The sequence below is a fragment of the Aegilops tauschii genome, chromosome 6 (genome assembly GCF_002575655.3).
Source record: "Aegilops tauschii subsp. strangulata cultivar AL8/78 chromosome 6, Aet v6.0, whole genome shotgun sequence".
Lineage (NCBI taxonomy): Eukaryota > Viridiplantae > Streptophyta > Magnoliopsida > Poales > Poaceae > Aegilops > Aegilops tauschii.
Genome location: NC_053040.3, coordinates 89,013,772 through 89,028,723, shown reverse-complemented (window position 1 = coordinate 89,028,723; position 14,952 = coordinate 89,013,772). Strand labels below are relative to the sequence as shown.

Below are 14,952 nucleotides of genomic sequence, written 5' to 3'. Positions count from 1 at the left end.
ACGCCATATGAATTATGGTTTGGGAAGAAACCTAAGCTGTCGTTTCTAAAAGTTTGGGGATGTGATGCTTATGTCAAGAAACTTCAACCTGAAAAGCTCGAACCCAAGTCGGAAAAATGCGTCTTTATAGGATACCCTAAGGAAACCATTGGGTATACCTTCTACCTCAGATCCGAAGGCAAGATCTTTGTTGCCAAGAACGGGTCCTTTCTGGAGAAAGAGTTTCTCTCGAAAGAAGTAAGTGGGAGGAAAGTGGAACTTGATGAAGTACTACCTCTTGAACCGGAAAGTAGCGCAGCTCAGGAAGATGTTCCTGTGGTGCCTGCACTGATTAGAGAGGAAGCTAATGATGATGATTAAGGTACTTCGGATCAAATTACTACTGAACTTCGTAGGTCCACGAGGACACGTTCCACACCAGAGTGGTATGGCAACCCTGTCCTGGAAATCATGTTGTTAGACAACGGTGAACCTTCGAACTATGAAGAAGCAATGGCGGGCCCAACAAATGGCTTGAAGCCATGCAATCCGAGATAGGATCCATGTATGAAAACAAAGTGTGGACTTTGACAGACTTGCCCGATGATCGGCGAGCAATAGAAAACAAATGGATCTTTAAGAAGAAGACGGACGCGGATGGTAATGTTACCATCTATAAAGCTCGACTTGTCGCTAAGGGTTATCGACAAGTTCAAGGGGTTGACTACGATGAGACTTTCTCACCCGTAGCGAAGCTGAAGTCCGTCTGAATCATGTTAGCAATTGCCGCATACTATGATTATGAGATATGGCAAATGGACGTCAAAACGGCATTCCTTAACGGCTTTCTTAAGGAAGAATTTTATATGATGCAGCCGGAAGGTTTTGTCGATCCTAAGAATACTAACAAGGTATGCAAGCTCTAGCGCTCCATCTATGGGCTGGTGCAAGCATCTCGGAGTTGGAACATTCGATTTGATGAGATGATCAAAGCATTTGGGTTTACACAGACTTATGGAGAAGCCTGTGTTTACAAGAAAGTGAGTGGGAGCTCTGTAGCATTTCTCATATTATATGTGGATGACATACTGTTGATGGGAAATGATATAGAATTCTTGGGAAGCATAAAGGCCTACTTGAACAAGTGTTTTCCAATGAAGGACCTTGGAGAAGCTGCTTATATATTAGGCATCAAGATCTATAGAGATAGATCAAGACGCCTCATTGGTCTTTCACAAAGTACGTACCTTGACAAGATATTGAAGAAGTTCAATATGGATCAGTCCAAGAAGGGGTTCTTGCCTGTATTGCAAGGTGTGCAATTGAGCACGGCTCAATGCCCGACCACGGCAGAAGATAGAGAAAAGATGAGTGTCGTCCCCTATGCCTCGGCCATAGGGTCTATTATGTATGCCATGCTGTGTACCAGACCTGATGTAAACCTTGCCATAAGTTTGGTAGGAAGGTACCAAAGTAATCCCAGCATGGAACACTGGACAGCGGTCAAGAATATCCTGAAGTACCTGAAGAGGACTAAGGATATGTTTCTCGTTTATGGAGGTGACGAAGAGCTCGTGGTAAAGGGTTATGTCGATGCTAGCTTCGACATAGATCTAGATGACTCTAAGTCGCAAACCGGATACGTGTATATTTTGAATGGTGGGGCAGTAAGCTGGTGCAGTTGCAAGCAAAGCGTTGTGGCGGGATCTACATGTGAAGCGGAATACATGGCGGCCTCAGAGGCAGCACAAGAAGCAATCTGGGTGAAGGAGTTCATTACCGACCTAGGAGTTATTCCCAATGCGTCGGGCCCGATGACTCTCTTCTGTGACAACACTGGAGCTATTGCCCTTGCGAAGGAGCCCAGGTTTCACAGGAAGACCAGGCATATCAAGCGTCGCTTCAACTCCATTCGTGAAAGTGTTCAAAATGGAGACATAGATATTTATAAAGTACATACGGACCTGAATGTAGCAGATCCGTTGACTAAACCTCTCCCTAGAGCAAAACATGATCAACACCAGAACTCTATGGGTGTTCGATTCATCACAATGTAACTAGATTATTGACTCTAGTGCAAGTGGGAGGCTGTTGGAAATATGCCCTAGAGGCAATAATAAAATGGTTATTATTATATTTCCTTGTTCATGATAATTCTCTATTGTTCATGCTATAATTTTGTTATCCGGAAATCGTAATACATGTGTGAATACATAGACCACAACATGTCCCTAGTGAGCCTCTAGTTGACTAGCTCGTCGATCAACAGATAGTCATGGTTTCCTGACAATGGACATTGGATGTCATTGATAACGGGATCACATCATTAGGAGAATGATGTGATGGACAAGACCCAATCCTAAGCATAGCACAAGATCGTGTAGTTCGTTTGCTAGAGCTTTAACAAATGTCAAGTATCATTTCCTTAGACCATGAGATTGTGCAACTCCCGGATACCATAGGAGTGCTTTGGGTGTGCCAAACGTCACAAAGTAACTGGGTGGCTATAAAGGTGCACTACGGGTATCTCCGAAAGTGTCTGTTGGGTTGGCACGAATCGAGACTGGGATTTGTCACTCCGTATGACGGAGAGGTATCTCTGGGCCCACTCGGTAATGCATCATCATAATGAGCTCAATGTGACCAAGTGTTTGGTCACGGGATCATGCATTACGGTACGAGTAAAGTGACTTGCCGGTCATTAAATGGCTAGAAAATCACTTAAATGTCTTAAAAGATCAAATGACCCCTGAAGTTTTTTTAAAATTTGACATGACTGTTGTATTAGTACTACAAATTTTCTCGTACATTTAAAACACCATCTGTTGCCACTTTACTCCAAATTCGTCTTTCACAGCTAATAAAAAATATCAACAATATCACACAAAGTTTTTTGTAGGAACCATTTGCGATGAAAATTCCTGGGTCTATTTAAATTTTCCTCCTTAAACTTCGTCGGCTCGTCTGCTCCAGCGCTGGCAACCCCCGGATCTACGAATCCCGATCCCCATTCCCGGAACCCCTTCTTGCAAAGATGACGCCGTGGAAACGCTTCGTGAAGGCCCGTACGGTGGCCGCGTCCTCCCCGAGCGCGGCCTCCTACGCCGAGAGTGCCGCCGCATCCGCATTGAGCGCGGCCGCATTCACCGAGAGGGCGTCTGCGGCAGCCAACAGGGCAGCTGCAGCAGCCGAGACGGCTGCAGCTGCTGCTGCGACGGCGGCTGCAAACGCCGAGAGCGCTCGAGCTGCCGTCTGTGCCGTCGATGTCGCCCTGGCCCGGGTCGAGGCCATCCACACCAAGAACGAGGACACACACGCCAAGATATTCTAGGCCACCTCGGAATCCAGCATGCAACCCACGTCCGAAAAGGCGGCGGTGGCCATGGAGCACCTGCTTCCTCATGAGATCGCCGAGCGGGAGCTGCAGATGCAGGAGGCGGCGGAGATTGAGGAGCGCCGGGAGGAGGAGTTGCGCGTGGCCGAGGTCGAGGTAGAGAAGAGTCTGTTTGTCGAGTAATCGGCGGTGGAATACCAACGCGAGCTCTGGCACAGCCACTACTACGATTACTACAACCTTGAGGGCGGCACCGAGGACGAGGATGCGGTCGACTTCAGCAGGGGGACGCAGAGTCCACCAATGGCGGCATGTCGCTAGGACAAGTCATCGACGTCTCTGTTGGAAATATGCCCTAGAGGCAATAATAAAATGGTTATTATTATATTTCCTTGTTCATGATAATTCTCTATTGTTCATGCTATAATTTTGTTATCCGGAAATCGTAATACATGTGTGAATACATAGACCACAACATGTCCCTAGTGAGCCTCTAGTTGACTAGCTCATTGATCAACAGATAGTCATGGTTTCCTGACTATGGACATTGGATGTCATTGATAACGGGATCACATCATTAGGAGAATGATGTGATGGACAAGACCCAATCCTAAGCATAGCACAAGATCGTGTAGTTCGTTTGCTAGAGCTTTAACAAATGTCAAGTATCATTTCCTTAGACCATGAGATTGTGCAACTCCCGGATACCATAGGAGTGCTTTGGGTGTGCCAAACGTCACAAAGTAACTGGGTGGCTATAAAGGTGCACTACGGGTATCTCCGAAAGTGTCTGTTGGGTTGGCACGAATCGAGACTGGGATTTGTCACTCCGTATGACGGAGAGGTATCTCTGGGCCCACTCGGTAATGCATCATCATAATGAGCTCAATGTGACCAAGTGTTTGGTCACGGGATCATGCATTACGGTACGAGTAAAGTGACTTGCCGGTCATTAAATGGCTAGAAAATCACTTAAATGTCTTAAAAGATCAAATGACCCCTGAAGTTTTTTTAAAATTTGACATGACTGTTGTATTAGTACTACAAATTTTCTCGTACATTTAAAACACCATCTGTTGCCACTTTACTCCAAATTCGTCTTTCACAGCTAATAAAAAATATCAACAATATCACACAAAGTTTTTTGTAGGAACCATTTGCGATGAAAATTCCTGGGTCTATTTAAATTTTCCTCCTTAAACTTCGTCGGCTCGTCTGCTCCAGCGCTGGCAACCCCCGGATCTACGAATCCCGATCCCCATTCCCGGAACCCCTTCTTGCAAAGATGACGCCGTGGAAACGCTTCGTGAAGGCCCGTACGGTGGCCGCGTCCTCCCCGAGCGCGGCCTCCTACGCCGAGAGTGCCGCCGCATCCGCATTGAGCGCGGCCGCATTCACCGAGAGGGCGTCTGCGGCAGCCAACAGGGCAGCTGCAGCAGCCGAGACGGCTGCAGCTGCTGCTGCGACGGCGGCTGCAAACGCCGAGAGCGCTCGAGCTGCCGTCTGTGCCGTCGATGTCGCCCTGGCCCGGGTCGAGGCCATCCACACCAAGAACGAGGACACACACGCCAAGATATTCTAGGCCACCTCGGAATCCAGCATGCAACCCACGTCCGAAAAGGCGGCGGTGGCCATGGAGCACCTGCTTCCTCATGAGATCGCCGAGCGGGAGCTGCAGATGCAGGAGGCGGCGGAGATTGAGGAGCGCCGGGAGGAGGAGTTGCGCGTGGCCGAGGTCGAGGTAGAGAAGAGTCTGTTTGTCGAGTAATCGGCGGTGGAATACCAACGCGAGCTCTGGCACAGCCACTACTACGATTACTACAACCTTGAGGGCGGCACCGAGGACGAGGATGCGGTCGACTTCAGCAGGGGGACGCAGAGTCCACCAATGGCGGCATGTCGCTAGGACAAGTCATCAACGTCTCTGTTGGAAATATGCCCTAGAGGCAATAATAAAATGGTTATTATTATATTTCCTGGTTCATGATAATTGCCTATTGTTCATGCTATAATTTTTTTATCCGGAAATCGTAATACATGTGTGAATACATAGACCACAACATGTCCCTAGTGAGCCTCTAGTTGACTAGCTCATTGATCAACAGATAGTCATGGTTTCCTGACTATGGACATTGGATGTCATTGATAACGGGATCACATCATTAGGAGAATGATGTGATGGACAAGACCCAATCCTAAGCATAGCACAAGATCGTGTAGTTCGTTTGCTAGAGCTTTAACAAATGTCAAGTATCATTTCCTTAGACCATGAGATTGTGCAACTCCCGGATACCATAGGAGTGCTTTGGGTGTGCCAAACGTCACAAAGTAACTGGGTGGCTATAAAGGTGCACTACGGGTATCTCCGAAAGTGTCTGTTGGGTTGGCACGAATCGAGACTGGGATTTGTCACTCCGTATGACGGAGAGGTATCTCTGGGCCCACTCGGTAATGCATCATCATAATGAGCTCAATGTGACCAAGTGTTTGGTCACGGGATCATGCATTACGGTACGAGTAAAGTGACTTGCCGGTCATTAAATGGCTAGAAAATCACTTAAATGTCTTAAAAGATCAAATGACCCCTGAAGTTTTTTTAAAATTTGACATGACTGTTGTATTAGTACTACAAATTTTCTCGTACATTTAAAACACCATCTGTTGCCACTTTACTCCAAATTCGTCTTTCACAGCTAATAAAAAATATCAACAATATCACACAAAGTTTTTTGTAGGAACAATTTGCGATGAAAATTCCTGGGTCTATTTAAATTTTCCTCCTTAAACTTCGTCGGCTCGTCTGCTCCAGCGCTGGCAACCCCCGGATCTACGAATCCCGATCCCCATTCCCGGAACCCCTTCTTGCAAAGATGACGCCGTGGAAACGCTTCGTGAAGGCCCGTACGGTGGCCGCGTCCTCCCCGAGCGCGGCCTCCTACGCCGAGAGTGCCGCCGCATCCGCATTGAGCGCGGCCGCATTCACCGAGAGGGCGTCTGCGGCAGCCAACAGGGCAGCTGCAGCAGCCGAGACGGCTGCAGCTGCTGCTGCGACGGCGGCTGCAAACGCCGAGAGCGCTCGAGCTGCCGTCTGTGCCGTCGATGTCGCCCTGGCCCGGGTCGAGGCCATCCACACCAAGAACGAGGACACACACGCCAAGATATTCTAGGCCACCTCGGAATCCAGCATGCAACCCACGTCCGAAAAGGCGGCGGTGGCCATGGAGCACCTGCTTCCTCATGAGATCGCCGAGCGGGAGCTGCAGATGCAGGAGGCGGCGGAGATTGAGGAGCGCCGGGAGGAGGAGTTGCGCGTGGCCGAGGTCGAGGTAGAGAAGAGTCTGTTTGTCGAGTAATCGGCGGTGGAATACCAACGCGAGCTCTGGCACAGCCACTACTACGATTACTACAACCTTGAGGGCGGCACCGAGGACGAGGATGCGGTCGACTTCAGCAGGGGGACGCAGAGTCCACCAATGGCGGCATGTCGCTAGGACAAGTCATCGACGTCTCTGTTGGAAATATGCCCTAGAGGCAATAATAAAATGGTTATTATTATATTTCCTGGTTCATGATAATTGCCTATTGTTCATGCTATAATTTTTTTATCCGGAAATCGTAATACATGTGTGAATACATAGACCACAACATGTCCCTAGTGAGCCTCTAGTTGACTAGCTCATTGATCAACAGATAGTCATGGTTTCCTGACTATGGACATTGGATGTCATTGATAACGGGATCACATCATTAGGAGAATGATGTGATGGACAAGACCCTATCCTAAGCATAACACAAGATTGTGTAGTTCGTTTGCCAGAGCTTTTTCAAATGTCAAGTATCATTTCCTTAGACCATGAGATTGTGCAACTCCCGGATACCATAGGAGTGCTTTGGGTGTGCCAAACGTCACAACGTAACTGGGTGGCTATAAAGGTGCACTACGGGTATCTCCGAAAGTGTCTGTTGGGTTGGCACGAATCGAGACTGGGATTTGTCACTCCGTATGACGGAGAGGTATCTCTGGGCCCACTCGGTAATGCATCATCATAATGAGCTCAATGTGACCAAGTGTTTGGTCACGGGATCATGCATTACGGTACGAGTAAAGTGACTTGCCGGTAACGAGATTGGATAAGATCAAGATCCCTAAAAAAGGGGGATAACAATCAGTGGGGAAGGGAAATGATGGGATTTCTTTCCCCCACCTTTGCCAACGCCCCAATGGACTTGGAGGGCAAGAAACTAGCCCCCTCCACCCCTATATATAGTGGGGAGGCGCATGGGAGCAGCACCCCAAGCCCTGGCGCCTCCCTCCCTCCCATGACACCTCTTCCTCCCCGCTTGCGCTTGGCGAAGCCCTGCCGGGATCCCGCTACTTCCACCACCACGCCATCGTGCTGCTGGATCTCCATCAACTTCTCCTCCCCCCTTGCTGGATCAAGAAGGAGGAGACGTCCCCGCTCCGTACATGTGTTGAACGCGGAGGTGCCGTCCGTTCGGCGCTAGGATCATCGGTGATTTGGATCACGACGAGTACGACTCCATCAACCCCGTTCTCTTGAACGCTTCCGCGCGCGATCTACAAGGGTATGTAGATGCACTCCCCTCTCTCTCGTTGCTAGATGACTCCATAGATTGATCTTGGTGATACGTAGAAAATTTTAAATTTCTGCTACGATCCCCAACAGTCTCATCTCACACCGGCGATGCATAAGCCGGTGCGGTAGCGGCTTTGTTAAAATTATGCGTACTTAGGCTTTGTTTTTAATGCTGGTCTTTTGTTAGAGCAATGTTTAGGTCAACTGGCTCTGTTTTATTACTAAAATTACCCGATTCAGTAAGTGTGGTATGTGTGATGTACGCTCTTTTGTATGCCCAAATTAGCAAGCGATGTTAAATTATGCAATGACGTGGATGAGGACAGTACCCGGGGAAATTTCCACCAAAGTTTGAATTATCAAACTCATCCCATGCACGTAAAGCAGATGATTCGTTTGCGATGCACACAATCGTTCAAAGTGAATGGTGTCCGGCGGTACTGCGCGCAAAGTTTCCCTCCACATTTTGAGATTTTTGGCCTACCGCCGAAATATCTACCCCCCCTCCCCACATTTTCCCTGTTTCCTCCTTCCTTCCTTCCTTCCTAAGCTATAGCCGCTTCCTCGCTTGCTTCCTCGCTCTCGCCGTCTCGCATCCTACCACCGGGGTCGCCATGGTCTTCTTCAATGACCTCTCCAGCGGTTCCTCCTCCGACGACGACTCCTTCACCACCCGGGTATGCCTCTCTTCTCTCTCGGGCTATGACTTGGAATGAAGGAATTTAACCCGACGGTCGATTTGAGTCATTTCTTCCTCTTGTAGCTCCCTAGAACCATCAGTTGCAACGAATGGAGTGGGGTGGCTGAAGATATGTCTGCTCGGTGTCACCATCAATCTCCATGCGTGAAACTAGTTGCGTTTGAATCTGTGGACAGTGGGAGGAAGTTTCTGGCATGTGCAGAGAAGGTTAGCCCCTCTTTCGTTGTTACAAATCATTTGTTAGATATGATTCAGACACTGTCATGGTCCCAACCCATTCATAACACACCTTCAACCAAACGCATCCTAAGACAATGTCACAGTTTGTACCTAGTATCTAAAAATGTTGCCATCTCATCATCAGTGCTGTTAGAAAATTATTTGGCACCGCTTCAGCAGTTTGTGCAGCCAACTTTGGTCCACACATCCGAGCAGCCAAGCAGTAAAATACTAAATCTTTATGGCACGAAGGAACTCGGCATCGGAGCAACTAGGTGCTCCGGAGTCCCGGTTCCTGATTCTTTTCCGCTGCATCGGCTCGCCAGTGCAGGGCACCGGTGCGAAATGTAGCAAAAGTTGTCTTTACGCCGGTTTTGGCATACATAGTGGACGGCCTTAGTGCTATTAGTTCTATGTTACTAAATTTGTGCATGTACACACCTGTTAGTATCATTTTGCTGTCATCCAAACACTGCCGCTATGTTGTTGCAGTTACATTTAGCTTCCTCATAAAATGTTCAATTTGTTATTTGTAGTACATGAGTAAGAACTTGTAGTGTTGTTGTAGTTAATTATAGCTTCTGATGTTTCAGAATTTGGTTGTTGTCTCAGTAGCAATTAATTCATTTGCACATTGATCTTTTCGAGAAGATATGTCATAATTAACCTGTTTCTTCAGTTTTTCAAAAGAAGTATTGGCGATTTTCTATGTTGCTATAAACCCATTTCCCCTACAATTGTTACTGATCTAGTTTTAAATATCATAGGATGAACGCAAGTGTTCTTACTTGGAGTGGGTTGATCAAGAGTGGCCACAGTCTTTGAAGATGTGCCTAGTAAAGCTCTGGAGCATGTATGAGGAAGAGAACAGAGGTAGGCTTAGAGAAAGTATTGTCAACACTGAAGAATATTTGAAGATGCGGGATAAAACGAGGAAGGTGGAGAATGAGCTCAGATTTTTTAAATCGAACTTTGCTAAGATGGTGTTGGCGAAGCAGGAGGCACTTTCCCAGTTGACCAGTGCAAAACAGGTTCTTACTGAACTGGAAGCAGAGGTGGATAAGACGAGCCTGGATGATCTCAATTAGGGAAATGAATATATTGTCCTTATGAAGCTGAACTAGCTATATGTTGTACTATGTTGTTTTCAGGTAGCTATCGTACTGTGATGTTAAAATATATTTATGTGCCTGATATGAAATTGGCAAACCGATGTTCGATATGAAATGTGAATTTGCGTAATATTGGAATTATTAACTGTTAACTAATAAACCTGCTAAATGGGTCATGAACTTTGCAAACGGTTCTAGCAGTAAAAGCGCTTGTGATGGATAGCCCAATGCCACACAGTTTACTTCATCAAATCGTATGTGATGTAGTTGAATAAAAGCAAACGGTTAACCGAGGCAGAGCGTGTGTGATAGTTACACCTATCACACACGAGCCTATACATAAAACTGCGTGGGATGTACATATGAACGGAAACATTTTCCCTGGATTGACTATGTGGGATGTACATACGAACGGAAATGTTTTCCCTGGTTTGACTGTGTGGGATGTACATAAGAACGGAAACCTATTCCTTGGATTGACTGTGTGGAATGTACATAACAAACGAAAACATTTGTTTGGGACTGACTGTGTGGGGTGTACTTACGACCGGACCGATTGGGCCTGTACAATTGTATTTGGTCGCTCGCCCGTCGCACACGACCTCATTTTGCCGAGCGTGTGTACCAGGAGGGCGTATCCCCGACGGTTTCTGGGTCGTGTGGGAAAGACCCCCCCCCCCCCATCGCAGTCACTCACTAGACGACGGTTCAGAACGCCATCACGGAAAGGGGTTAAAACCGTTTGTATAGCACCTCGATGTACCAGTGATGAGATATCTCATGTCTTGTCCGCGATTCTTCATCCCTGCAGGTACCTAGGATCATGGAGACCGATCACCGGTAAGGCTAGGAACAAGGGGACCGTGAAGTGTTATACCGAACACCGATGACAGTAAGGTTCAGTAGGGTAACATGGATCATATCCTTGGGGATAACTGAGGTGTAGTCATTAAACGCCCAAAGCTCTTGTCTGGTTTCATTATCTTAATTATCGACGCAACCCGGCGTGTGGATAGGGCCTGCGGTAGGACAACTGATTCTTGTTGCAGGACGCGTGTCGGTCAAGATGTTATTTGGACACATTAGCATCAAATATAACATAAAGCTATTCTTGTATTTACTCCTTGCTTGGCCACTTGAACTGATGTGTGGATGATGTTTTTTGGCCAACTTTTAATCTCCTTTGCAGGTATTTCTAAGTTTGGATAACTTGTTGTTTTCATTTCTAATTTCTAAACATCCATTTACTTTGCAACCTTGCACTTAAACTATATTTTGAGTAACTAATATTAGTAATCAAAATTGCTTGTTCAAACCAGTTATTGTGATAACAATAAGTATATTTTTTTAGGGACATTTTTTTAACTCCAATAATTCCATGTCACTAATGATGAAAATAGATCTTGCAACTCCAACACTAGAGACCTAAGTATAGTTCACCAGATTTTTTATTGTACTTTTTCTAATTGTTGAATTGACCTCATAACCTCAATGTAATGGTAGATTTACGGTATTCTTCATATTATGTGTTTGTCGATTGTGTGAGGCGGATTTCCACTTGGAGCTGTTGGAGTAGGGTGCACACCTAGAAAAGAAGGGAAAGTGTGGGGCGACTAGACAAGATAGGAGGGGAGGGGAAACAAGGCGGGAAGGGCTAAGACGAATTAGATGCAATGATTGAGAGGTACAGAGCCCATGAAATTCTCATTAGATTTAGATGGTCTCTTTGGTAAGTTATGGGTATGAGTAACAGTGACATGAATATCATGTACATATATGATTTATTGTTGTCTTTACTAGATATGGTGTAACAACTCACATGCACAAAAACTAGTTAATTCTATTAGTTGAGACGTGATCTAAGTATTCACAATTTGACTTCAACGAAACGTGTGTTGCATGTATATTCCTTGCTATTTTACTATGTGTCTAATAATATCAATTTTGTATTAAGAATGTTGAATTTTTTTTTATAAACTTGGTCAAACTTTCGAATAGTTATGCGTCAGACAAGCCTAATGTAGTACGGAGTGAAAAAGGAAAGTAGAGCCGGTGCTTAAAAAATTGATTTTTTATTAACATAGTACAGACACAAAGCGCTCATATATACACGCATACATTCACTCCATGAATGCACGCATGCACACTCTATCCATATAAGCACCTCCGAGAGACCGAGTCGGGCATATTATTACAAAATCTTTTTTTTCGGTTATATTATTACAAAATCAATGTAGGCGACTCGCCGAAAATCCTAAAATAAATTCAGAAAAATGTGAGCATCAAGACTTTAACTTTGATGGATTAGGGATATCATTGTCCTTTACCCACCCAACCACAAGTTGGTTCACAAATAGTGCAGCGCCGGAGCTACGGCTGGGCCAACCCGTGCCCTGGCCTGCCATTATTCAGAAAACTGATTTTTTTTAACACACCAGAATTTATGCGAGCATCAAAACTTAAGACCTGATGGGCTGGGATACCACTTCCCTCGACCAACCATCGCGTTCAGAAAAGTGATTTATTTCGACGAGTGGGTACAGTACATCGTATCTGATCTGGCCTGACGAGGGAACCAATAATTCTGTGTGCCGATTTGACCGATGGGACGGCAAAGTGCTTGTTCGCCGACCGCATTGTTGATTGTTGGGTGCCCCTACGCGCACCGCACAAGAGCCAGTTGATCAGTAGTTGTGTACCACCACTACACTTTGGCTCCTCCGCCCTCTGCTCTGCTCTGTTCTGCTCGGCAGCCGAATCTCCGCCCGCCCGCCCGTGGTCAGGTGAGAAACCTCGTCCCTCCCCCACCCATCGCTCCTCCATTTTGCTCGGCCCATTCCGTTTTTTGGTGGCGGGGCTTTCGGTTCCATCGATTCTCTAATTAAGGATGACGCCTCGTTGAACAGAAACTCCCGGCGCCTCGCCCCTTGGCCAGAGGATGCCATTAACTAAGGTTTGCTCTTTCCTCTCGACACTATGTTTTTCAAGCAGTATATGTTTCCTGATTCATAAGAGTAACTAATTTGCGAGGCATTACGATAAGGACTATAAGGGGCGTATTTAACTGTAATTTTCTGTAAAGAAAAAGGAAATTATTTAGGAATAATATATCCTTACTCCTATGAAGATCTTCAATTGGTGCCGGTGGTTCATTCATCTTCGGGCCACGCTAACTGTTGACCTGGCCCAAACAATTTAAATGAGAACGGGTATGGATGATTTTTGCTCAGCCAAATGATAGTGCAGTGTTCTTCTTAAACATTGTCGCATGGGTGTTGTGCTATTAGCTTTAGAAAGTTGGAAATCAGGACTATTTGCTCAGCCAAATGATAGTACAGTGTTCTTCTTAAACATTTTTCTGCATGTTATCCTAACCTATGTGTGTCAGGTGCACAAACGTGGGGCTATAAGCCGTTCCATTGACATTGGTAGCTTCTCTGGATATGGAGAACTGAATCAAGCTTTGGCCCACATGTTTGGCATGGAAGGGCAACTCGAAGATCGACAGAGTATAGGTTGGAAGTGTATCTACCAGGATGATGAGGGTGACTTCCTACTTCTCGGTGATGGCCCATGGGAGTAAGTCCACCGTCAACTTTCTGCCTATGGCAATATGAACTTCTCAAGATTCCCTGTCTCAAATATTCCCCGAGAAACTAGAATCTGTTAAAAATGTCAGGAATTGATACAACCGAAACACAAATTAATGTGTGCATATTTCCTTGAAAAAATGAGAAGTTTAGAACACTGCCCTCTTTTCTTTTACTGTTCATGATGAACGATTATACTGGTCGGTTACCCTGACATTTTTGGCATTGATGCTGCAGGGAGTTTGCGATCATCGTGAAGTCCATTTGGATCTTGTCACCTCAAGAGGTTCTTCAACCGATGTTTCCGGGTGGTGATTTAACATCAAGGCTGTAGCCTACGAAATCAATGCAGTGAAGAATATAGTGTATAAGTGTGAGCTTATTGTTGTGAGGGCTAAAATTCTCCCAAGACTAGCTTGATCATGCGCGCTGCGACATTTGCCGTGAGGGCCAAAATTCTCCTAAGGCTAGCTTGATCATGGGTGCTGCGACGCGCCATTTAAATGCTACGTACATTGTCTCTGGGCTATACATTTTTCGTGCCTGTACTATTTTCACACAACAATAGTGTGTTTAACTCTCTGAGAAAGACAAGATGATAGCATCGACTAAGATTTACAGCTTGGCATACATAGCGCGTCACACATGACAACTCATTCGCAAAGAGTAAGGAGTAATATCTATTGGAATTTGGAAAATAATCCGAGCTTGCTGATTTGGTTAGCTTCCAAATCATGATCATAGCAGGTACTCCCTCCGTTCCAAATTACTCGTCGATTTGGAACGGAGGGAGTATATGTTTGTGTATGTTTCAAATTACAACACGAGTGGTCTACTCTAGTTAGTGTTATTTCGATGTGATGGATCCTTGGCAAACCCATGCGGGGGTGAGGTCCAAGATTTAAAGTCGTGCATGTCCAGGAGAGGTCACTCATGCTAGCGCCTCACGGGGGTAGATCATAGTATGGTGGAGCGACAAGGCAAAAACGGCGAGCACACTATTGTTAGCAAGGGCGGCGGTCGTCGTCCGGCGGAGTGCGTCAAGATCATCTTCCGGGGAGTTAGACAGATAATGAAGCCGTGTGTTGGCGCAAGGCCAGTGTGATATGGTGTGTGGTCGCCATGTCGACAGTGTGAAATCATTGTTGTACGAAATTGGTGAGATGTTGGCTTCGATTACGCCATAGTCAGTGAAATGCCGATATGAGACGGGCAACATGATGCCGCTAATTAAGGCGGGGTGAGTCATGAAGTTCGTGTCAAGTGTTTGTGTACATGTGCCTGTTTGTGAGAGACACTATTGTAGTTGAAGCACATCACGGTCGAGGGGCTATCTGGTCCCCGAGTGTTTCACCATGGGTGAAGAAAGTGCACTGAGACAAGAAAACGGGTGGTTATTGTCACGGTCATGACATCCCTA

The 14,952-nt window shown here is 46.1% G+C and overlaps 1 non-coding gene across 1 annotated transcript; it reads left to right on the top strand.

Annotated features, from left to right (window-relative positions):
* The first annotated feature begins 12,577 nt into the window (after window positions 1–12,577).
* LOC109734167 (uncharacterized) lies at window positions 12,578–14,255 on the top strand. Its single transcript, XR_012187253.1, has 4 exons — window positions 12,578–12,725; window positions 12,849–12,895; window positions 13,331–13,521; window positions 13,770–14,255. It is a non-coding gene; the product is annotated as an uncharacterized protein (transcript).
* Window positions 14,256–14,952: the final 697 nt, after the last annotated feature.